The 25263-nt window shown below is 44.1% G+C and overlaps 1 protein-coding gene across 2 annotated transcripts in view; it reads right to left on the bottom strand.

Annotated features, from left to right (window-relative positions):
* Nucleotides 1-25263, bottom strand: part of MRVI1 (murine retrovirus integration site 1 homolog) — a 127998-nt gene that overhangs the window by 59765 nt on the left and 42970 nt on the right. The window lies entirely within an intron of this gene.

Raw genomic sequence — 25263 nt, 5'->3', positions numbered from 1 at the left:
CCAGAAAACCATCTTTTCCCAAGAACCCCTTTGGAAATCCAAGGTCAGTGGGCAGCAGTTGGGAAGAAAGATAGTGCTAGGAGGGAGGGGGCAGGCCAATGCGTGCTGCTTCCTTTTGCTCAGGTATATGTTTTCAGCTGCTAATTTTAGCTGCCTCCACAATGTGGACTGGTTGAAGACTTCCACCCCACCTGTATTTGCACCTGGAAGGCTGACACATGTGGAAGGAACACGGAAAAACCAAGGAAAAGCAAAATAAAAAAAGACCCCTCCTTTGACTTTTCCCTTCACTTCACGGGCCCTGAAGCCTAAATCTATGAGTTGGGTTAAGATGGGGTCAGAGGAATCCTTATCAGGTGCACAGCAACCTTCCTGATGGACTTTTCAGGGATCAGAGAGGTTTGCTTGGGGGTGTCAATCGGTAGATTCAGAGTATCACCTCCCAAAGTCTGCAGTAAACAAGAAATGCATATAAAATATCCTGATTGGTTGTCCTCTCTCCAATCTCTCCCAGGTCTGGACCAGTCTATGGCACGTGCTACCAGCTCAATTATCCTTTTCTTTTCTTTTTTTCTTTTTTCTTTTTTGCTTTTTTGGTGAGGCATTTGGGGTTAAGTGACTTGCCCAGGGTCACACAGATAGTGTCAAGTGTCTGGTCTGAGGCCGGATTTGAACTCAGGTCCTCCTGACTCCAAGGCCAGAGCTCTATTTACTGCACCACCTAGCTGCCCCAAAACTTTTTTTTGTGTGTGAGATAATTGGGGTTAAGTGATTTGCCCAGAGTCACACAGCTAGTGAGTATTATGTGTCTGAGACTGGATTTGAACTCAGGTCTTCCTGACTCCAGGGGCAGTGCTCTATTGACTGCACCATCTAGCTGCCCCCAGCTCAATTATCCTAAGGCACTGCTATGATTCCATCACCGCCCACTTGCTCAATATCCTTCAATGGTCTCCTGTACCTATAGGATCCAAATTCCAAATTCCAAAATCCAATTCAAATTCCTTAGTCTGATAGCCAATGCCCTTTACAACTTGGCTTCAACCTACGAGTCTTATTTTCTATTAGTACTCCAGCCAGGAGTGTGTGGCTACAAGTTTTTACAAGTTCTGGAGCTGATTATTAAATTTCAGCATGAGCATTTACACCACAGAAGTTGGCAAATGCTACAAATCAGAGCTATTGATTGCCTAGTCTCAAGAAAGTGATGGAGAAAATTTTAATAATGCAAAGTAAACTTAGAAGTGTGTTGTGGGCACATTTCTTTTGGAAAGTTGGTTGTTAAACATCTGCGAGCACATCTTCTGGCTCTAGCCAGCCAGGTGCCTGGGATACTCTTTCTCCTCCATTCTCCTTGCCCCCACCTCCGCTTGTCCAACACCTACTGATGCTTCCAGGTTCGGTTTACACTGGACCTCCTCCATGAAGACTTCCCAGATTCCTCCCCTCCCTTAAACCCAGAAGGAACCTGTTCCTTCCAGAAGGGCTTTGTTCACACCTCTACACTTCCACCTTCTTCTTAAGAGAGAACCAAGGTCTGAAGTCCTGGATTTGAGTCTGAGTTCTAACGCCTAGGATTACAGATCCAGGGCTAGACAGAAGAGGGCTCAGAGACCATGCAGTCCAACTTCTTCATTTTACAACTTCTCTGAGGGTTTGGGCAGTTTAAATGACATGCCTGAGGATCAAAGGTGGAATTGGAACCCAGGCCCTCTGACTCCAAAGTCAATATTTTTTCCACTATGCGCTGTAGGATCCTTGGAAAGACACTTAACCTTTTCTGTGCCTCTGTTTCCTCTTCTATAAAGTCAGAAATCATTCTGCTCGGATTTTCTCTCTCATAAAATGAGGGAAGCACTTTGTAAATTGTAAAGCCCTATAGAAATGGGGGGTGATTAATACATGAACTGTTCCTATAATTTGGGGCAGCTAGAAGGTGAAATAGTGCACAGAGTGCTGGGCCTAGAGCCAGGAAGACCTGAGTTCAAATCTACCCTCAGATACTCACTAGCTATATGATTCTGGGCAAGTTATTTAATCTCTGCCTCAGTTTCCTCATCTGTAAAATGAGGATAATAATAACTCTTTCCCGGAAGGGCTGGGGTGAGTTTGAAATGAGATAATAATTGTAAAGTACTTAGCACAGTTCCTGGCACATGTTACGTGCTATATAAATGTTAACTATTATTACTGATATTATTCCTACACCTGTTTTGCCTCCCCTACTAGACTGTAAGCCCCAGGAAGAGCTTTTCCCCATTTTGGTGTCTTATCTAGGTCCGTGGTACACGATAGATGCCCAGTAAATATTTATGGAATAAATAAATGAATAATTATTGATATTGTTCTAATATCCCCTCCTATGCTGGACTGAACTTGGTATAAGGAATTAATGGAGACCATTGAAAAGGGAAAGGGTGGATGTGAATATCAGTGAGGGATCCTCACTTCCCTCTTTTTCCGGTAGATGAGTATTGCCCTCTGGTAAGAAGGCACTCTCTGTGCACTGTGTGTGATCATGGGGTTTTTAATGTAATGATCAAGTTCACCTCCTCTCAAAACCTTCCAACAATATGCTTTTTCCCCAACTAAAGGTAGCTTCAGGTGAGCAAAGCTATCCCCTCCCTGGCTTCAGTAAGGGAGTGGGGAGAGGCTGAATGTTTCCTACTATCAAGCCCTCTCAGTCTCTGTGGAGAGAATCCTGACTTTGAAATTTGGGTTCAAATCCTGGCTCTGCCACTTAATAGTTGTGTGACCTTGGGCAAGTCACCCAACCTTTTCAGGCCTCAGTCTCCTCCCCTGCAAAAGGAGGCAGTTGGACCCCAGAGGTCCCTTCCAGCCATAGATCCACAGGCCTATGAGCTTCGTTCATGAGTCCTCAGACTAACCCTCACTCCAAACAAGAAGGAAGTCTGAGAACCCAAGAGGACAAGGTCTCTCTAGGATTACGCTTCAGATGAATCCAAAAAATCAAAGTGAAAACTCTGATAGACTTGAGTCTGAACCATAAAACATACACAGAGTCAGGGCCACGAAGGGAAGAGAATGCAAAGAGTTGGGAGTCCAAAGACCTAGGCTCCAGCCCAGTCTGTATGACAGGTCACTTAGTTTCCCTGCTTTCTCATCTGTAAAACTGGAGGGGAGAGAGGGGGAACCAGACGATTGCCACGGTCCTGGGCAGCCCTAAATCCTATAATCCTGTGTGGTTTTTTTACTAGGCTCATATGTAATGGTACAACTCCCTTCCACATACTCTACAACCCAACTAAATTGGCCTTCTCCCTATTGCTTACACATGACACTCTGTCGCTCTGGACCTCCATGCCTCTGCTGCAGACTGTCTCCCCTGTCTCGAAGACGTTCCGTCTTCCTCTCTACCTCAGAGAATGGAAAGGCATTTATAAAATATTTACCATGTGCCGAGTGCTGGGCTAAACAATGACGATACAAATGGAGAATCAAGACAGCCCTTGCTCCCAAAGGGTTCCCATTCTGAATGATGGAGACAGCACATAAATAAAGGTCCATGTTTGTGTTCAGTTCATGGCAGATGGAAAGAGTACCGAGTGTCCTTCAAGACTCAGCTCACCTGCCACATCTACGAGAGGCCTTTTCTGATGCCCCAGTTGCTATATCTCCTTCCCTGCAATGACCTATGTTATTTATTTAGTGTATACACTTTTATGGGTGTGAGTTGCACCATCCTCTAGAATGTAAGCTACCCGAGGGCAGGAACCATTTCATTTTTGTCTCTGTACCCCAAACATTTAGCATATGAATGCTCAATAAGTTCTTGTCGATTGGTTGATTCTATGCTTCTGAAAAATATGTCTGAAATTTTTTTGGTTATTATTTCAATATAACTGGTTTTCTTTGTAATCCTCCATGCTTTATTTTATGCATTAAAATATTATTTAAATGGGTATCATATTGCAGGCCTTCTCAGTGGGTGGGGGGTGGCAGGAGTGAGGGAGAGGATTCAGAACTCAAAATTTAAAAAAAAAATGTTAAAAGTAAATAAACACATACAGGAAATACATAAATACATAAAAGAAAAAAGAAAAATATTCTTTAGAGAAGGGGTCTGTCTCAGCTTCGCCAGACTGCCAAAAGGACCATGGTACAAAAAAAGGTTAAGAAGCCCAGCTCTGATAGTACCCCCTCTCCCTCCTCCAGCTGTTTCAATCTGCCATGGGTCTGTTAGAATTGGGTTTCAACTAAGAACAGACAGTCCTTGGGTGAGGATTCTCCTAGGAATGAGTAAAGGCCCTGGTCTTTTCCACGTCTATTTTGGCTACCAAGAGGCTTTTCATACTTCTGTCCATGTTTTTGAATTTGTTCCAGGTGCTGATGTGGTAGGTAAGATAAGCTACTTTGGGATAAATGAGATCTGTGAAGCTTCCTTATAGATAGCTAATCATTAGTTATGGCTTTTAATCATGAGATTACACTTGGAGGACTTGGGCGTTCCTTCACAACCATTCTCCGACACATTTTCAGAGGCATAGAACCAGCTAGTCAAGTCAACTAGCATTTATTAAGCACCTACTATGTGCTAGAAAATGTGCTAAGCACAGGGGATCCAAAAAGAGGTAAAAAATAGTCTCTGCTTTCAATGAGTTCATATATTAAGTTGAATGTTGTGCAAAAGAGAGGGAGGTTGTAGGTAGTGGGAAAGAGGAGCCATTATTACATGCCCAAGGCTGCAGGAGGCAGGAAGCAACCGCCAGGATGATGTTGGTCATGATAGAGGTCGAGACGATCCCAAGTGGGGAAGGAATGGACATGGGTCCAGAGCGTTAGTTATGCTGGAATCAGCCTGAGGAGCTGAATGGCTGGTGTCTGAGAGTTCCCGAGTTGGTACCAAGTAGAACAGAGGCTTGATTCAGTGGTTGTGGAGGAGGAGAGAGTCCCTGTGTGCAGGGAAGGGAAACCATAGCTCAAGTAGAAATCATTTGGCCGGAGACAATACAGTGACTGTCCCAGGAGTGTGTTGGTGAGTGTTAGCTCTTGGTGTGTCTTTAACCCTCTTCTAAGAAGGTGTAGACCATAGAAGGTCTACACCTGCACAGGGGAACAGTCATAATGTGAAATGCTGCAAACGAACTAAGTTACTGATTCCACCTTGTCAACCTTGAGAACACTTCACTAGTGGAGGAAATATTAAAAACTTAATTTTTAAAATTAAATTTCCCAAATTAAACTGCTTGTCTTCTCAAGAAAGGGAGCGGGGAAGGAGGGAGGGAGAGAATTTGGAACTCAAAATTTAAAAAAAATGAATGTTAAAAATTATTTTTACATATGATTGGAAAATATAAAAATTTTAAATTAAATTTCCTTTGCTTCTGAGTGATTTCTTCCCCTTAAGTGCAAGAAGCCCCACTATTTTAACTGCACTGTGTACAGTGGAAAGATTTGGAGCCAGAAGATCTTAGCTTTTAATCCTGGCACTTATTACCCATGTGACCTTGGACAAGAACCTTTAATCTTTTTAGGCCTCAGTTTCTTCATCTATAAAACAAACATGTTGGATTGCATCACCTGTAAGGTCCCTTCCAGTTCTAAATTTGTGACCTAATTACCAAAGCAAATTTGATCTTCTCTGATTATCCTTGTATACATTACCTTATTTCATCCTCACAACAACCCTGGGAAATAGGTGCTGTTACCAACCCCATTTTACAGTTGAGGCAACTGAGGCAAACAGAGGTTCAATGACTTGCCTAGGGTCACACAGCTAGCAACTGTCTGAGACTAGATTTAAACTCGTCTTCTAGATTCTAGGGCCAGTATTCTATCCACTGAACCACCTAGCTGCTTCTGAAGGAGGCTGAGTGAATTGCTTAGGATCACACAGCTGGCAAATATCTGAGGTGGAATTTTGAACTCAGGCTCTGGATTCCAAGTTCAGTACCCTTTGCCACCTAGCTGCCTTTACTAAGATATTTCCCACCTCCCTGCCCTCCTTCCTACCTCCCCCACTAACCTGCAGAAAATGAAAGTTCTATTGACATTTTGAAACATTGCCCTTTGGCACAAAATTTGCATCTGTCCCTATTCCAAATGTTATTTAATAATGTGTCCAATCCTGAATGGAGTGGCGAGGTGGGGGATGCAGTCCCATCACACCCAAGGATAATAAGTCCAGAAGATCACAGAAGCATAGAAATTGAAGGCTGGAAGAAACCTAGAGTCCTACAATTTCACCATCAAAAAAGACCTTGCAGGGCATCTATCCAATAAAATCCCCTTTTTGATACAAGAATCCCCTCTGTAACGTCTCATCTTTGCATATTTAGAGCTGGAAGAAACCTTGGCTACAATGGCCTCCAAAACGTAAAATTAAACTTCCTTCATTTCTAAGTGGTTTCTTCCTCTCCAGTGCAAGAAGCCCCACTGTTTTAACTGCATTCAGTACGGGGGAAAGACTGTGGGATTTTGAGCCAGATCTTTTTCATCCTGGCTCTGGCACTTATTCCCAGTGTGACCTTGGACAAGAACTCTTAATCTTTCTAGACCAACAAGGTCACACAGGTAGTAAGTGACAGAGAGATCTGAATTCAGTGGAGAAGTTATATGAGCTCTGCTTAAATACTTCACGTGAGAGGAAACCACAGCAGGCTAACCCATTGTTGGACAGCTCTGACTGATAGAACATATTTCCTTCCATTTAGCTAAAGTACTGCCTTTCTGAAATACCATCTATCGTTCATGGTTCTGCGCTCTGGGGCCAAGCATGAGAAGCATAATCCCTCTTCCCCCGTGACAGCCACTTGGATGTTGGAAGACGGTGAATGTTTACTAAGCTTTTCTTCTCTAGGCTAAACATCCTGAGTTCCGGCTACCAGTCCTCCCAAAGCATGTTCTCCAGTGCCCTCCCCATCCTGCCCTCCTTTACATATGCTACAGTTTGTCGATGTCCCTGCCAAGCTTCTGATGTGGTCCAGCCCCAGGCAGAAATCTCTATTGTTGCCTCTCTTCCTCTGGCTACTACACTTATACCAATTTTGAGGTCACTGAATCCAACCTCTACATTTTACTGGTGGAGAAAATGATAAAGTAAGTTTTATGATAAAGGGATAAATGTGATAAAATTATAAAGTGACAAAGTAGGGCAGTGACTTAGGTTTAGGTTGCAAGATTACAGGACAAAGAGTGTCAATTCTAGCCCACCTCACCAATGCACCCATGGGAAGCTTCACCCAACAGAACAGAGTCCCTCAGAACTGATCTGGTTTTTGTACCTTTTTACTCCTCTCTTTCAGCAGAAACTCTCCCCGGATCCCTTTGACATTCGAATTGGACTCAGTAAATTCCTTTCAACTCCCATCATGCACCTGATTGCTAGGTCTAGGACCGTGCAGGTTATCTGGAGTTTCACCTGGGGTTTAGCCATATTGGAAGGGTGGGCTGGTGTTGTTGGTAACTTTCAACCACAACCAACTTACTTCACTTCTCATTACTGTAATTTGGGACACTGATAAAGGCAGAATTGACCAACAGGTAAAAAGTTCTTCTGCTGAGCCTCAGAGAATCAAACACTAGGAGAGGGAAGGGGAGGAGAAGAGAGAAGGGGAATGATAAAGAATGCCTTCAACTTTCTTTTTTTTTTAAAGTGTCTTCTTGTTTAGATCTCATTTGAAATGCATGAATTGGTTGTAAAATTTGAAACTCCTTTCCCAGATCTGGGGGGTGGAGAGGGAACAGGAGAAGTAGGCAAGGCTAAGGCAGACTTCTAAGTCATTATCTTAGCCCGTATCCTGTTCTAGGCCCAGCCATAGGACTGCGGACTCACCAGGACTCCCAGAAGAAATCTGTTTCATAGGTCACATTTTGTTCCTGTTGAATAAATCTTATAGAAACATTTAAATATTTATTCTCTTGATAAACTCCCAGGAATGTACAATGACTTTGTAACAGACTGTGTCCCGCTATAAATAGAGAGCGGTGTTGCAAACTGGAATCCTTCGTCCTTTTCTCCAACTTCACATGACTAGACCCAAGATATGCACTAGGAGAAGGAAAGAGAAGCTTGTAGACAGGGACTCCAGAATTTAACTCGGGCTGAAAGGTCCTGGCAAATGCTTGTGGAAGAAGCCAGTTTCTCTCAAGCAGCAACTTGTCGGTATGAATAGCTACTTTCCTTCAGGCCTGGGACCAGTTCCTGCCCTGGGGAGCACCATTACCAGCAAGGAGACACTTCAAGGAGCTAGAAAATGGCATTTATGTGGCTAGGAAGGAAACGGCCTCTTGAGGTGGAGTGAAGAGGTCACACATGGTATTTATCTTTCTGTGTATTCCCAGTGCTTAGCAGGTGCCTGGTAGCAAGCACTTAAGAAATGCTTGTAGATTAACTGATTTGTGAGAAAATAATATTCTAGAAATGAATTATGCTAAAAAATAAAATTTTCTACAAGAGAGTAATTTGCAAAGTGAGAAGGAAAAGCTCATGGTCCTTGAGAATCCTATCTAAGTCTACCAATGGTCTGGCAGTCAAAGAAGAGGCCCAATAGAGTGGAAAGAGCCCTGGCCTGGGGATCAGGAGACCTGGGGTCTTGTCCTGGTTCTGCCACTGACTTGCTGCTCAACCCTTCCCTTCTCTGGGTTGTGGTTTTTTCCTCTGAAAAATAAGTGAGGTTGGATGGTACTAACGGACCCACTCAACACCTTTCCAGATGCATGACAGGAGTTGAAAGGAATTTACTGAATCCAACCCAAATATCAAGGGGACCAGAGGTGAAGTAACTGGGAATTTGCTGAAAGCTTCAAAGACTTAGGGTCCTTCAGAAGCAAATATGAGGCTCTGTATCACCACAACACAGCCAAAATGAACACCAGGACTGATCTGTGTTGCTTTGGTCCTAAGTCATCAAGATTATGTTAAAATGAGATAAAATAAAAGTCCTGCACTTAGGACCCCAGATCAATCACACATAAATAAAGAGTGGTAGCCTGAATATTAAGAAAAAAAGCAATGAGTATTTTTAAAAGTGAAAACAAGCATTTAAAAATGAGAGACATGAGCTTAACATGATCCAAAAATACACCATAATGACTAAGGAAATGAAGATGATTTTAGGCTATCAAGAGTCTTGAGGTGGATGGGGAAGGAAGGGAGAGACCCATGATGCCTTGCTGTGCTCAGACCACATCTGGAATATTATATCAGTTCTAGAGAAAAAACTGACAAACTAGAGCATGGACAGAGGAAGGGCTGCCAGGATGGTAAGGGGAATGGAGACTTTGCCCTAGACTGTCATCTAGTCAGGGAGACCATCTTTTGCCTTTGTTTGCATCTAGTGCTTAACACAGTGCCTGGCACATAGTAGGTGCTTAATAAATGTTTGTTGACTGATGGACTGGGTTGTCTAATCTGTAGAAGAGAAGATTGGGGGGGTGGAGAGGGGGGCATGACAGCTATCATCTATATCAGAAAGGCTGTCAGGTAGGTAGAAGAGGATCAGAAGGAAGGACTAGCAGGGGTGGGGAACCTACAGCCTCGAGGCCACATGTGGCCTTCTAGGTCCTTAGGTGCAGCCTTTTGACTGAGTCCAAGTCTTACAGAAGAAATCCTTTCAAGGGGCTTTGCTCTGTGAAGTTTGGATTTAGTCAAAGGATCACACTCGAGGACCTAGAGGGCCACATGTGGTCTTGGGGCCACAGATTCCCCACCCCTGGTAGGGGATGGTGTCAGTTTCCATCAGAACTAACAAAAAATAAGCCAGGTTTCCTCAAGGGTGGCAGGGAATGGGGAAGATCAGTGGATCTTCCATCCTTTCGAGGGGTGCTAGAGCGGAAATTCCTACAGTAAGTGGGGTGTTAGATTAAATGAATGTTAAATTCTCTTGCAGCTCAGACTCAATTATCCCCAAGTGCCCAGGGTTTAGGATATAGCCTCAGCACTTCCTGGAATCCCTGGGCTACACAGAAGGGACTATGGCTTCTAAGACACTGGTCACCTTAAGAACACAGCAGTGAAGGGGCAGCTACGGGGTGCAGTAGATAGAACATCGGTCCTGGAGTCAGGAAGACCTGAATTCAAATCCGGTCTCAGACCAGACACTTGACACTTACTAGCTGTGTGACCCTAGGCAAGTCACTTAACCCCAATTGCCTCACAAAAAAAAAAAAGACCATAGCAATGAGTCAGTGAGCAGTGATAGAAATGTGAAAAATCAATAAAAGCAGCAATCAAACATTTTTAAAATACAAAGAAGAAAACAAAAGGAATGTGGGATGATTGGCTTAGAGCTGGAAGAGCTTGTTGAAGCTATCATATCCAACTGCCTCATTTTAGAGATGTAGAAACTGAGGGAGAAAGAAGTTAAATGACATGACCATGGTCACCTAACAGGATTTGAACCCAGGTCTTCCTGAATCCATGTCCATGACTACACTGTACCGTGTTGCTTCTTAGGAAGTATAGAGGGGGGCATAAACAAATGAGGCAATTTTACCTGGTTAAGCTAAATATATGCTTAAAAAACATCAGCTCCAAACTTGATGTAACAGAAGTTACATAGTTCACAGTTTCTAATGGAAGGATGACCTTCAGAAAGACACTTAGCTCATCTATGCCTCAGTTTCCTCATCTGTAAAATGAAGGGGTTGTACTAGACACCCTCTGATGGCCCTTCCTGCTCTACGGCGAGGATCTTATGATTCTTACAGAATCCTCTTTCTTGTTCTCCTTTGCATATTGAAATGTTTGCATGTGTATATTGGTGATGATTAAATCTATAATCAAAGAAAGAAAATTTAGGGAGAAAATAGACTTATTTGGTTGTCACTCATCTTCGAGGGTAAATTTTCTGCATTGTCCACTGAAGGCTTACATTGAGAAATCAAGCTTTGTGTCTGGGGAGAAGAGAAAGGAGGGGCTAGAGAAAGTGTGTGTGTGTGTGTTTATGTGTAGAAAGAAAAACAGGATTTAACCCTGAAGCTTTTGTGTGGGAAGGACTGATTAATTTTTGTACCAGAGATGGGAAAATAAAAGGCCAGGGCCTGGGGAACTGGAGCTAGGGATGGGCCCTGGGGATCAGTAAACAAAGAATAAGGCTCTGTTCCTTACTGTCTTACAGTGGCCTTGTGGGCTGGGACTCCCCATGGCAATGGGAACTCAGAGAATCACAGAATCTCAGGGTTATGGAAGGGGCTTTGGCGGACATCTAGTGTGATCTATACATGAGCAGCTCCTATATCCCCCCCCCCAAAGTGCTTATCTAGCCTCCCTGCAAAGACCTCTCGTGACAGGGAACTCACTACCTTCCTAAGCAGTCAGTTCTACTTTGGAAATTGAGGCCTAAGGATTTGCCTATGGTCATCTGGATAGCCAAGTGTAAAGCTGAGGTTCAAACCCATGTCTGGAGACTCCAGATGCAGTATTCTTTCTACTCCATCACCATGCTGAACCCTATCTAGTCCAATCCAGTTTATGACTAGGCATGGTCACATGTCTGAAGGCTGTGATATCTAATGTGAGGAGGTCAGTCACTCAGTCACAAACATTTATTGAGAAAGTAGCAGACTGTTACTAATGTCTCCCTTGGAAACCCTTGTTTAGGACTGGCTAGGGCAGGCAGACAGATAGAGCCTCTGTGGTTCTGTTCTTAAGCTACCAAGTGGATTTTGGGGCCTGGTGCACAAAGCTGAGGGCTTCATAAGCCAAAGATGGCAAATAAGGTTTCCAAGTCATGTAGAATGGGTCAAAATAATTGGTCCACTCTACGCATTCAAGTGACCCCTTCCAAAACTCTGGCTGCATATGGCCAGGGCTATCATAAACCAGGAAATGGCTCTTTAGTACATTGTGAAGCTTGGATGGAATGCAGGACAAATTGTCTCAGGGATGCTGACAACACTTTCCAGCAACATTAGAGAAAAATCAATGGATGTTTTTCAACTCTAGTGTCCTGAGCCACTGAGGGCCATTCAACACTTCAGCTGAGGGTGGGCAAGGGGGTCACGCAGTTTCCATCCAGAGCCACACCCTTTCATGACTTGGCCCAGGCCTACTGGATTTCTGGTTGTCAACAAGCATTGGTCATGCCTGGCCTTCCTCCCTGGGATAAACCCCTGGAGATAAAAGCCTGCTTGGGACAGCAAAGATAGCTCTCTTTTTGACTGTATGAATGCTCAAGAACATTTAGAGCAGGGGTATGTGAACTAGTTTTAAAAAATACGTTGACAGCTATATTTCAATATAGCTGCTGTAATCTTCATTATTTTGCTTTCTGCATTTTAAAACATTATCCTGAGAAGGAATAGGATTTACCAGCTTGCCAGTGAGGTCCTGAACACACACACAAAGGTTAAAACCCCGGGACTTGGAGCCACGAACAGCCACCTGAAAGAGGCCTTGGACGTCATTTGGTCCACATTCCTCATTGCACAGAGCAGGAGAAGTGCCAGACCAGGCGGTGGAAGGGACAAGATCAGAACCCAGGCCTAGGTGCCTTTGGGTTGATGAGATCATAAATGTAAACTTGGAAGGGACCCCCTAACCATCTAGCCAAGCCCCCTTATTTTAGAGATGAGGAAACTGAGACCCAGAGCGATGAAATTACTTGCCCAAGGTCACGCAGGTGGGAAACCTGGGATTTGAACCCACCTCCTCTGACTTCACATCCCCTCTTTCACTATGTCACAGTGCTCTTTTCCTTATCCACAGTGCTTTGAGATCTCATCTAGCAATCCCACGCTCCCACCCTACCTCACCCCATCCTGGCCCGCTTCCTGCTACACCACAGGCAGAAGTCTCAGGCTGAGACCTCACTTAGCACACTGAAATATTGAAATATCCATAAGAAATGGATGAAGTCCATTTTCGTTTTTAAGAGGACACCTTCATTCACTCTGTCTAAACCTGTAACATCGGCACAGCCTTAGTTTCAGATGTGGTCAAGGTCATACACAAGTAATAGGGAAGCCATCTCTCGGAAACAGGGTGAATACTCTTTGAGAGAGTACTTATGGACTTAGAAAGTCCAGTACTGAGCATTTCCAAAGGAAACTGACTGAAGTAAACAGAGGTTCAGGCACCTGAGCCCTGTCCAAGGCAGATCATGGAGCCCAGAGAACCTTGTGAGATGCCCTCTTAGCCAGTCCAGAAGTGGAAGGAGGTGACCTTTCCCTGCTGTCCTCTGCTCACACTCATGCCTAGCCCAGGAAGGGAAGGGAGGGAAGAAGGGGCCAGGAGGTCACTTACTTTGACAGCAGGGCTCGGGGCGGGCTGTGGCTCTCCTGGCTGCTCTTCATCTCCAGGTAGGTTGGGCATGATGGCCTCCTCAGGGCTGGAGGGCTGGCTGACCAGATCATGCACTGCTAAGCCCCTCGGCTGCCTGTCAGCCCTGGGGGAGGAGCACTGAGAGGCTGGGGATCCAAAGACTGGGGAGATGCCAAAAGCACAAATCAACTCCTTTCCCGTCACCAGCCATCCTGATGCCAGAATCACTTCCAATAACCAAGGGTTACCAGGGATAGAAAGGTCAGATGCCCTGCTTGCCTTCCCTGAGAAGGCCAAGCTAGTCCTAGAGAGGGCATCCCAGCTTTCCTCTTGCTCAGTCAGTATTTACATGGTTGGGGTGACTTTTCCAGATTCCCCATCAAACTCAGCTACAGTTATAAACTCTAAGCCAAGCCCCAGGCAAGGGGGAGGATTCCAGCAAGCCATGTGAGGCCAGAGTCAGGCCCCCCCACACCTCCCTCATTTCCAGGCTCAGGGGGACACCATTTGGGGCATCCCTTCAGTCTGGCTGTTGGGGAGCTGTGGCCAGGCTGGATTTGTCTCCCCATGACTTCCCAAGAGCTCAGCAGATCCCCACATCACTAATGATCTAAAAGGAAGAAATGATGATGTACTTTGAGATGCAGCCCTGACCAAAATGCTATTTGTAGCCTTGGGCTTTGTGGTCTTCCCCTGGGTAACAGAGCAGATGTTAGACAGCCAGGGATGGGGGGAGGTGGAGGGAAGGGCTTCATACTTTAGGAGATGGAAGTGATAGGGAAGTTACCACTATTTGCTGCCCCCAAACAATGTGTGATTTTCTGACTCCTGTCCCTATGACCTTTCCCACACCATTTACCCCCAGCATATACACACCAGCCCTGGAATTCTGGACCCCAAGTGGCAAACTTGGGCCTCAAAACCCACTCTATTGTCCAGCTTCCCATGGAGCCACCCTAGACAGCCATGGTAGAGAATGCTGGACTTGAAGTTAGGGAGGTGTGGGTTCAAACCCCATCTCAGATACTTACTAGTTGTGCAATTTGGAGCAAGTCACAAACTCTCTAAGCCTCATTTTTCTCATCTATAAAATGGGAATAATAATAGTGTTCCCTCCTGGGGTTTTGGTAAGGATAAAGGGAGAGAATGGGAGTAAGGCACTTTGCAAACATTTTTGCATTTATTAGCAGCTTTAGAATGTTCTAGAAGTTAGAGGGGAAGGCAGTGTTGTGCAGTGGAAAGAACACTGAACTTGGAGACAGAAGACCTGGGTCACTCTTGTCCCCGAGGCCCTTCTATAAACAGCATCAGCTTCCACATCTTCAGATGATGATAATAACAATAGCTCATATCTTTGTTCTGTTGTTTTCAGTCATGTCTGACTCCTTGTGACAACATTTGGGGTTTTCTTGGCAAAGATACTGGAGTGGTTTGCCACTTCCTTCTTCAGTTCATTTGACAGATGAGGAAACTGAGGCAAACAGGATGAAGTGACTTACCCAAGATCACACAGCTAGTAAGTGTTGAGCCTGGATTTGAACTCAGAAAGATTCATCTTCTTGACGCCAAGCCCTAAGCTCTTTGCACTATGGCGCCACCTAGTTGCCCCACTGATGTCTAGGTAACTTTAAATTTCACTTTCCTCCCAAATACTCCGGTGATGTTGGAATTTTCTCCCCATTTTCCAGCTAAGAAAACTGAGGTTCAGAGAAGTCATGACTTGCTGAGGATCAAATCCAATGACATTTCTCCTTTATCCGAGGCAGTTAGGTAGTGAAGGGGAGAGAGTGCTTGGCTAGAGTCAGGAAGACCTGAGTTCAGATGTGACCCTAGGTACTAACTGTGTGACGGTGGGTAAGTTTATACCTTAAATCTTAGTGTGTACCTGCCTTAGTTTCCTCATTTGTAAAATGGGACAAATGGTCCCTACCTCCCAGGATTATTTTAAGGATCAAATGAGATAGTATCTATAAAGTGCTTTGTAGACCTTCAAGTGCTATAGAAAAAACAGCTCTTAGTGTTATTGTTATAGACCCCACATAGTCAGGCTCTGAAGCTTTCACTACAAAGCCTTCGTAGGGATGGAGAAAAGCTATAGACAAGTAACCAAGCTGCCCTGATCTGAAGAGCCTCATTGCATATGGACCATGTGCACCAGGGGAGCAGGGTAGGGTTCAAAGTTGCAGGATTTCAACATGGAAGCACCTTCCACACTCACTGAGCAGATGAATATTAATTGACTGACAAAAGTTGTACGCGTTCAGAGACCTGAGAGCTAGAAGGGGCCTCAGAGACCACCTAGCCCTCATTTTTACAGATGAGGAAAATGAGGCTAAGAGAAATGAAGTGACTTGCCCAACATCACACAAAGGCAGAGTCAAACCCAGAACCTGTGACTCTGAGTCCAGTGTGTTTTTTTCATCATGCACATTGCCTTCACCAAGAAAATGAGGGATGGTAATTGCTGAGTTCATATGAATACTGTTCCTATGAAAAGGAATCTTTTGCAGAGTAGAGAGTGGGGTGCCAGTGAGCAGCTCCCTGAAGGGAGACAGAGATGGAAACCATTCCTTCAGATTTATTTTATTTTATTTTATATTAAAGATAAGGTCTCCTTATCTCCCAAGGCTGGAAACGGAGGGGCTACTCATGCTCCACTCTAGGCATGGGAGTTTTGTCTGCTTCATTTCTGACTGGCCTAGTTCTGTCCTCTTTGGGGATCTTGGTGTCCTCCTCACCCTGGGGCAGGAGGGAGGTTCACCATATTAATTTGGAATACGGTCCTGCCACCTCAGCCGCGGCCTCAGTTTAGCCTGCTGCACGTCAGAGATCCGCCAGCCTCGCTTGGCCAGGACCCTCACTCCTTCTGACTTCTGCTTCCCCTTGCCCGGCTCAGCCCCAGCCTGGGTGTTATGTTCAGCTCTAGTGACTGTGTTTTAGGAAAGACATTGACAAGCTAGAGCATGTTCAGAGAAGGCTGGGTGGGTGGGTAAGGGCTGGTGACCCTAGGAGGATTAGTTGGTAAAACTAGACATGTTTAGCACCGAGCAGGGAAAACTTGAGGACCCAGGAGCTGTCAAGAGGGATCAAATCAGCTCTGTTTGTCCCAGATGGCAGAGCTTAGATGGATGAGCTCCCTTGGACAAGTTACTTCACTTCTGATCCTCCGTTCCTTCATCTATACATTGGGGATAACAAGAATCCCTTTAGCACCTAGCTCACAGAACTGTTGTTAGACTCCAATGCAGTGTACTCAAATGAAAGCGTAAAGCACTATTTAATTATCAACTCATTGTTATTACTAAGTTGCCAAGAAGAGGGTTTCTGCTCAACATAATGATAATGATAATAATAATAAAACAAACTCCCAAACCTCCTAACAATTAGGGCTATCCCAGTGTGGAATAGGCTCTCCATCACTGGGGGTCTTTAAATGGCAGCTCAGGGAGGCCACAAGAGGATTCCTGCTCAGCTTAGAATTGGACTAGATGACGGGCCTCTCAGATGCCTTCTAGTTCTGAGATGCTGGAAGTGTAGAAATCTCCTCCATAGCTGTCCTCTTGGGGCTTCCTCAAGTCAGCCTCCCCCCCAGGATCTTTGTCCCCATTCTAGAGAGTTTCCTCTGCCCCCTGCCTGCTGGACAAAATCCAGGACATCATGGAGAACCAGGGAAACCTTTGCATGCCACCCTTGGCCCTGTGTGTATGTGTATGTGTATTGGGTGGGGGTGAGAGGGTGAGGAGGGGGGAGAGTGGTGATGGTAGTGGTGGGGAAGAGGGCCAGAATCATTGAAACAGTAACCCCTTTACGAATTTAAAGCCAGCCAGGAACAGTGAATCCAAATGCTTCAGTGAATAGAAAGAGGATTTGCAGTCAGAGAACCTGGGTTCAAATCCTATTTCTACCACCCAATATTATCTGTGTACCCTTGGGCAAGTCCCTTCAACTTCCCTGGCCTCAGTATTCTCATCTTTAAAGTGGGAAGCTAGGGGCAGCTAGGTGGCACAGTGGATAGCAAGGCAGCCCTGGAATCAGGAAGACTCCTCTTCCTGAGTTCAAATATGGCCTCAGACACTTACAAGCTGTGTGACCCTGGACAAATCACTTAACCCTGTCTGCTTCAGTTTCCTCATCTGTAAAATGAGCTAGAAAAGGAAATGGCAAACCACTCCAGTATCTTTGCCAAATGGGGTCACGAAGAGTCTGATATGACTGAAAAACAACTAAACAACAACAAAATTTGGAAGAAGTTTGACAAAATAATCTCTAAGGTCACTTCCAGCTCTGAATCTATAATCTTGTGAACTCCTTCATTGGGCCTGTCATCCTTAAATTAGATAAGAAGTCCTCCTCTTGGCCCAATCCTGCCTGTTCTAATCTGGCCAATTTCTCAACTGCTCTGGAGGACTGAAGGCAGGGTGGAAAGAATAAGTTGTCTGACCTCTCCCTGAATCAGAGCTTGCCACTCTAAACACCCCTTTGATCTCTGATGTAGCATGACTTCCTGGGGGAGCATGAAGGATATTATTGCAAAGGAAATAGAATAATAAAGCAGGAAAGTGAGAGGCTAAGGAAACTCAGGCCAACCTCCTTCCTCATTCCAATTTTGAAAAGCTTCACAGTAATAGCTGTTATGGTGCTCAGATTGTATTTTGAGTTTTTTGTTTGTTTCCCTGTAATTTCTAGGAGTTAATATCTTTAGAAATGTGGAACTGTGGTATGATAGAGAAAGTACTAGCTCTGGAGTCAGAGGTCCTGGATTCAAGTACTGCTTTTGCTGATGTCTAGGTGACCCTGGACAGGCTATTTCAGATCCTTCATTTCCTTGTTTGTAAAATGAGAGGGCAAGTGCTTTGAGGTATCACTTCACAACCATCAAATTGCCAAACTAAAAAACAAAAACACCCTCAATATTGGTGAGATTATAGAAGAACAGATATACTCATTCATTACTGGTGGAACTGCAAATTTGTATAAACTTTCTGTAGAGTTATCTCACAAAATGTAAAGGTAACAAAAATAATCATATTCTCTGATCCAATAATTCTACTGTTGGGAACCAACCCCGAAACTGTTATCATCACCATCATCAACAACAACAACACAAGGCATCTGGTCAAAGATTTTCATAACAGCATTATGAGTAATTACAAAAAACTAGAAACAACTTAAATTCAACAGTATGATATTGGCTAAATAAATTGTAACTCATGAAGGTACCAGAACATTGTAATGCAATTACGACAAGTAGGAGGAATTCCTACAAATCTGTAAAGACCTTTTAGTCAAAATGCAAAATCCAAACAGAAAAATGGAATACACACTAAGCTAATTATTATATTATAAGAAAAAGGGAGAATGAGAATGAATGGGCAAATAAAGAATTTTGATATGACTGAAAAGAGAGACTGAAAAATTGTTGTAATACTTTATGCATTGAAATTTACTAATTTAAGTATTAAATAGTTACTAAGCAAGTTTGTGTTACATTGATGATCATATTGTTTTTAATAAAATATGTAATAAGAAAGAGTAAAATGAAAAGAAGTTGTGCTTGATTATTTCGAAGATTTTCAGCTCTATAGCCTATGACTTTAAAATGAGGGGGAGAGAAACTGAAAAACTGAGAATTTTCTCTTATTTTTACATAGGCCTACAAGGAGGGAAATCCTCCCAGTGGAAAAATAGATGGTGGCAGCAGAAAAGACCTAGGGGGCTCTTCGTCAAGGGCCCAGGAAGAGAAGCTGCCACTAAGCCATTTGGTACGGTCTTTGGAAAACTCCTCCCCCTCTCTGGGCCCCATTTGCCTTGTAAAATAAGGCATTGTCAAGTGGTTCAACAGACAATGCTACTGTGACTTTCTCAGAAGAGTCTTTAGCATCTGTTTTGCCCCAGAATCCTAAGGACCTTGGGACTCTTCCATCTGACCTTCAGCGGAAGCCTGCTGTCTCCCTTGTTAGAATGTGAGCTCCTTGGGGAAAGGAACTGTCTTGCTTTTCTACTCCTATCACCAGTGCTTTGCACATAGTAAGTGGCCTTAATAAATACTTTATTCATTCATTCATTTACCTTACAAGGCTATGGCTTCCTCTAGGAAGTACCACCTTCTATAGGAGGTCTTTCCCTGGTCTCCTCAGCTTAGTACCCTCCCCTTTAAGGCTATACTCCATTTACTCTGTATGTCTCTTAGATTTACCGATTTGCATATATGTTGTCTCCATTTTACAGACAAGCAAACTGAGGCAAACAGAGTTAAGTGACTTGCCCAGGGTCACTCAGCTGGTCCCTCATCTGTAAAATGAAATGGAGAAGGAAATGGCAAACCACTCCAGTATCTCTAACAAGAAAACCCCAAATGGGTCATGGAGAATTGGACATAACTGAAAAAACAACTGAACAACAACATAAAAGTCAGTTATTATCAGCAGCAGCAGCTTTTTAAGATGGCATGAGAAGACTTACTATTCCCCACTTCTGCCTTTCCCTGTAAGACAGAGAGCTTCTCAAACTTTGTGTGTGTGTGTGTGTGTGTGTGTGTGTGTGTGTGTGTGTGTGTGTGATGGATCCCTTGGGAAGTCTGGTAAATCCCACAGATCTCTTCCCAGAACAATGTTTTTAAATGCATAAAATAAAACCCACATTATTGGAATGGGAACTAATGATATGTAAATAAAGATGTAATTTTTTTCCCATCCAAATGTACAGATCCTTCCTGAAATCTGTCTGAGGACTGCTTTGGGGTCTGCGAGCCCCAGGTTTAAAGCCTTGCTCTAAGACCCTGGTGTGCTCTCCCAAATCATAATGGAGGTCTGGGTCATTGTGTCTCAGGCTTGGAACCAATGGTAGCTACCAATGCTGTTTGACCAGATGTTGGGTCCTCCCTAGAGCTTCCTTTTACACCTCCAGCCCTTCTTTAAGTGCCTGTAGCCCTTAGGGGCTATACCAGATGTGTGACACCTGACTCCATTCTTCCTTCTACCTTTCTCTGTTTCAAGTTTGTTTTTGTCTCCCCTCTTAGTCTTAGAGGCAGAGATGATATCTTCTCTAGAATCCCCTACAGCCTAGGCCACCAAGGGCCCAGTGCTAGCCCTGGGGCTAGCTTTTCCCCAAGGGCTGACCACTGCCTGGTGCTGTCCCTGGGCAGCCTCACCCTCACAGTCAGTGAGGAGAGCAAAGTGGTGATGTAGGATGGATCTTGCGTCATGCTCTCGACGTCCTCATCCAACAAGGGTGACAGCGAAAAGAACACAGCTTGAACAAAGCTGCTTGTCCCAGCTAAAGGCACTAATGAATCCCATAGCCGGCTCTGGATCTGGATATTTCTTTTAAAAAAAATGTTTACAAGCACAAAATGTCTTCAAGGAAAAGGAAGGAGGAATGAAGTTTCTTCGAATGAAGCTCACGTTGATTTCAGTTATCTCTGGCCCTCCTACCACCCTGGAAGGCTTTCTCACGGTGAGATTCAGATCTGATCACAGGTCAAGAAAGAGTTATTCTACAAAACCTTCTTAAATGGCATCATAATAAATCCTCTACACATTCATCCTAGCTCCACGATTCCTGCTATGACCTTCACCAAGTCACCAAACTCCCCTGCGACTACTTCAGTCTTGGTGAAGAAGGCATAGCAAACACTATCCCAACTCAGAGGACTCTTTTCTTCCCATGAGTTCCTAAAGTACTGTGCCTTTGGCAATTAAACCTCAACTGCCTTATGACCCCTTTTCCAAGGTTGTTTTGGGCTCTCATCGAGTCAAGTCCATAAGCAGCTACTAAAGACCTATCCCAGGGTCAGCTAGGTGGTGCAGTGGATAGAGCACCGGCCCTGAAGTCAGGAGGACCTGAGCCTCAAATCTGGCCTCAGACCAAACACTTGACACTTACTAGCTGTGTGACTTTGGGCAAGTCACTTAACCCCAATTGCCTTAAAAAAAAAAAAGACCTATCCTGTGCTAAACGTGGGGAATACAAAGAAAGGGGGAAAGACAGTCTCTGCCCTCAGGAAGCTCATATTCTAATGGGGGAGACTTCATGCAAACAACTAAGTACAAATAAGACATATATAGTATAAATTGGAGATAATAGAGGAAAAGCACTAGAATTAAAAGGGAATGGAAATGTCTTCTTGCAGAAGGTGGGATTTTAGTTGAGACTTGATGGAAGCCAGGGAAATCAGGAAGTGGAGACAGGAAGTGAGAGACTTCCAGGCATGGGAGATAGCCAGTGACAACGCTCAGAGTCCGTGCATGGGAAGTCATGTTGTAGGAACAGCCCAGAGGCAGGTGCCACTGGCTTGAAGGGTACCTGGAGGAGACTAAGGCAGAAGAAGACTTGCAAGGTGTCAGGTTTTTATTTTGCTTTTTCAGGCAGCTCTGACACATACTATGTGTGGGACTTGAGCTAAGCCACTGACCTGTTTTTCCTCATCAGTAAAATGAAGAGGTCAGTTCGATGGTGGCTGAAGTCCTTCCCTTCTACCTTCAGATCTATGATCCTGGATGAATTCCCCAAATTAAAAGTGAGCCCAGGTGTCAGGGTCTACTTAACAGCTAAATCTAGAGCCCAAGGGGCTAATTTAGCTGAGACAACCACTTTGGAATTACACATAGAATACTGGGTTTTATGGTAGATTGTAATTGCTCTGTTGTGTTCCAATCTTATTAAAATAGGATCTTAGTGAGTACAGGAGGGAGTATACTTCAATGCTCACTAGTGTACATATTTGTCTACTGGGCACTCTACAAGCCAGGTACACTGGTCTATTTACTGGCTGTTACAGGCAACTAGGTGGTGCAGGGGAGAGAGTGTCAGGCTTGGAGTCAGGAAGATTCCTTTTCCTGAGTTCAAATTCACCCTCAGACACTTACTAGCTATGTGACCCTGGGCAAGTCACTTAACCCTGTTTGCCTCAGTTTCCTCATTTGTAAAATGAGCTGGAGAAGCAAATGGCTAACCACTGCAGTACATCTGCCAAGAAAACCCCAAATGGGTCACGAAGAGTCGGACATGACTGAAAAAAGATGAAAACAACAATCCTCACTCCTATAAATGTTCTCCCTCCTCATTTCTTCCTCTTAGCTTTTCTGGCTTCCTTCAAGATTCACCTCAGATCTCACTTGCTGCAGGAGGCCTTTTCTGGTCCTGCAGCTGCTGGTGCATTTCCTCCTCAGGCTGCTGCCATCCACTCTGTATGTATCTTGGTATTACCTTATTATTTTCAGGTTTGTCTTCCCTATTAGAATGTGAGTTCCTTGAGGGCAGGGGCTATTTTTACCTTCTTTTTTTTCCCTTCTCGTAGCACTTAGCACACTTCTTAACACACACTTTTTTTTGTACCAGAAGCAGCTCAAGCAGAAGACCTTCTTCTGCCAATAGTTAAATTTTCAGCGTGAGCACTTACACCTTGGAGACAGACAAATGCTACAAATCAGGGTTTGATTGATTGTCTAGACTTAAGAAAGTGCTGAAGAAAATGTTAATAATTCAGAATAGACTTTAAAGCATTTGTACATTTCTTTTTTTGAGAAAAATCCACATCCCCGTTCATTGATGACTCAGTGTATATTCTGCTGGCTAAACCAATAGATGGGGGGAATTGTGGTCAAAGCAGAGGTTCTTAACCTTGTTCATGTCATGGACTCCATGCAGTCTAGTGAAGCCGATGGATTCCTAAGAATAACGTTTACATCCATAATTATTCCTCAGAATAATGTTTATATCCATAATTGAAGGAAATGCTCAGTTTCCATGAGAGGCTAGTGAAGACCAGGAGGCTGATTTTCCATGAACTTTGTTTGGAAACAGGAGCCACTAACCAAACAGAAGGATCCCATGGGCTGCATAGTAACTTAGTTTCAAAATACGCTATTGTCTATGTTTTACTGTATTTGTATTTTTGTTAAATGTTTTCCAATTATATTTAATCTGGTTCTATGGCACTTGGCACTGTTGTGGATCAGATGCTGACCGAGAGCCAGGTGTTCAGTGCCTCTGATGTAATGGAGAGAGTGCTGGATTTAGAAAAAGGAAGACCTCAGTTCGAATTCTACCTTGAACAGCTGCTAACTGCATGGCCCTCGACAAGGCACTCAACCATTCTGTGCCTCAGTTTCCTCTTCTGTGAAATAAGAGGGTTGGACCTGATTACTAATATCCTTCCTAGCTCTAAATCTATGATCCTATGATTTAATCCATGCTCCACCTCCACCTCATTTTACAGATGAGGAAACTAAGGCCCAGAGAAAGTAAGTGACTTTTTTTGTTTCTTTGTATCCCCAGCACTTAGCAAAGTGCCTGGCATATGCTGTTGTTCAGTCGTGTCAGACTCTTCCTGACCCCATTTGGGGTTTTCTTGGCAAAGATACTGGAGCAGGTTGCCATTTTCGTCTCCAACTCATTTTACACATAAGGAAACTGAGGCAAACAGGGTGAAGTGACTTGCCCAGGGTCACAGAGCTAGTAAGTGTCTGAGGCTGGATTTGAACTCGGGTCTTACCGACTCCAGGCCCAGCACTCTCTCCACTGGCATAGAGTTAGCACTTAAATGCTTGTTAATTGTTGGATTTGCTCAAGAACATATAAACACATAAATAGTAGAGCTGAGATTAAATTCCTTTCCTAAGTAGGTAGAAAAGGCTGCTGTCCTCATTCATTGTAATACTTGTGTCCTCTTACATAAAGGGGGATAGTCTGACTTTCTAAGTGGGCTGGTAAATTTGGGCGGCTTATTCACAAGGCTGTATTAGAGTCCGCTGGGCTAAGGGTTGGTGAGGCTATTCCAGGGACGGCCACTGGAAAGACCAGCTCAGAGCACCACTAGAAGGGTGAGGGCGTCACCTGCTGGTTGTCTAAAGAACAGCATCTCAGTAATCTATCAAAATAGGATACCGAATGGTGGCTAGGTAGCCACACACATCTACCCCACCATAATAAAGACCCGTTGGCTGACTCCCTGATGTCTTCAACAGAGAGAAAATGTCTTTCATTCCAATTAAATATAAGGCTGATAATATGAAGCCTGGTTCAGGTGACATAGTAAGTTAAATTCACAGTAAATTAGAAATGGGTGAGGCAGTTGGTATAGTGGCTAGAAAGTGGGCCTCAGAGCCAGGAAGACCTGACCTATGATAGCCGTGTGACACTAGACAAGTCACTTAAACTCTTGGTGCCAGGAATACTTTGTGAGACTCTAAACTGCAGAGAAGATGGTAACGGGCCTTGACCAAGGGCATTCCCTCAACAACTGAATTTATATCAAAGATTCAGAGCTCAAAGAGACCGTAGGAGTCCCCACCATCTAACAGATAAGGAAGCAGAGGGGCTCCAAATAGGTTAAGTGACGCTCCTCTCCACTCACACAACCACAACCCTAGCTCAGGCCCTTATCACCTCTTTTTAAGTCTTGAAGAAGCAAAATACGGAAGAATTTATTTTCACATTAAAATATGTCAGAACTGTGAGCAATGCAGCGACTGCTCATGACTTCAGAGGACGGACAGACAGAAAAGTATGCTTTCCCTTCCTTGAGCAAAGAGGCATACATTTTCAGACTTGGACGGGGGATTAATTTGCTTTGTTTGAATGAACCTCTCTGTTCCAGGAGAAAGTTCTGGTGGAGGTGGTGGATGGAGGACTCACTGGGTGTGAGAGTAATGTCAAAAAATTCAGCAGAACAAGTATATACACATATGTATACACACATATATGGACAGAGGCATTCCACAAGACTTGGAGCTAACTCCATGAAGACAAGGGCCCAGGTCTGCTTTGCCTTCATCTCTCTTCCAGCCCCTGACTTAGGAAGCCTTCGTTTCCCTGTCTGTAAAATGAGGGGACTGGATTAGGCGACTTCAGAGAACCCTTCCAGCTCTGCATCTACGATTCTTGTAATTCTGAATATTTATATATGTGTATATCCGTCTGTCTGTCTATCTAATCTATCCATCTATCTGTCTCGGTATCTGTCTGTCAGTCTATGTATATCTATGTCTATCTGTCTGTCTATCTATCTATCTATGTCTATCTATCTATCTATCTGT

The sequence above is a fragment of the Vombatus ursinus genome, unplaced genomic scaffold (genome assembly GCF_900497805.2).
Source record: "Vombatus ursinus unplaced genomic scaffold, bare-nosed wombat genome assembly UNPS02009770.1, whole genome shotgun sequence".
In the NCBI taxonomy this organism is placed as follows: Eukaryota; Metazoa; Chordata; class Mammalia; order Diprotodontia; family Vombatidae; genus Vombatus; species Vombatus ursinus.
This window is presented reverse-complemented; position numbering and strand designations above follow the sequence as displayed.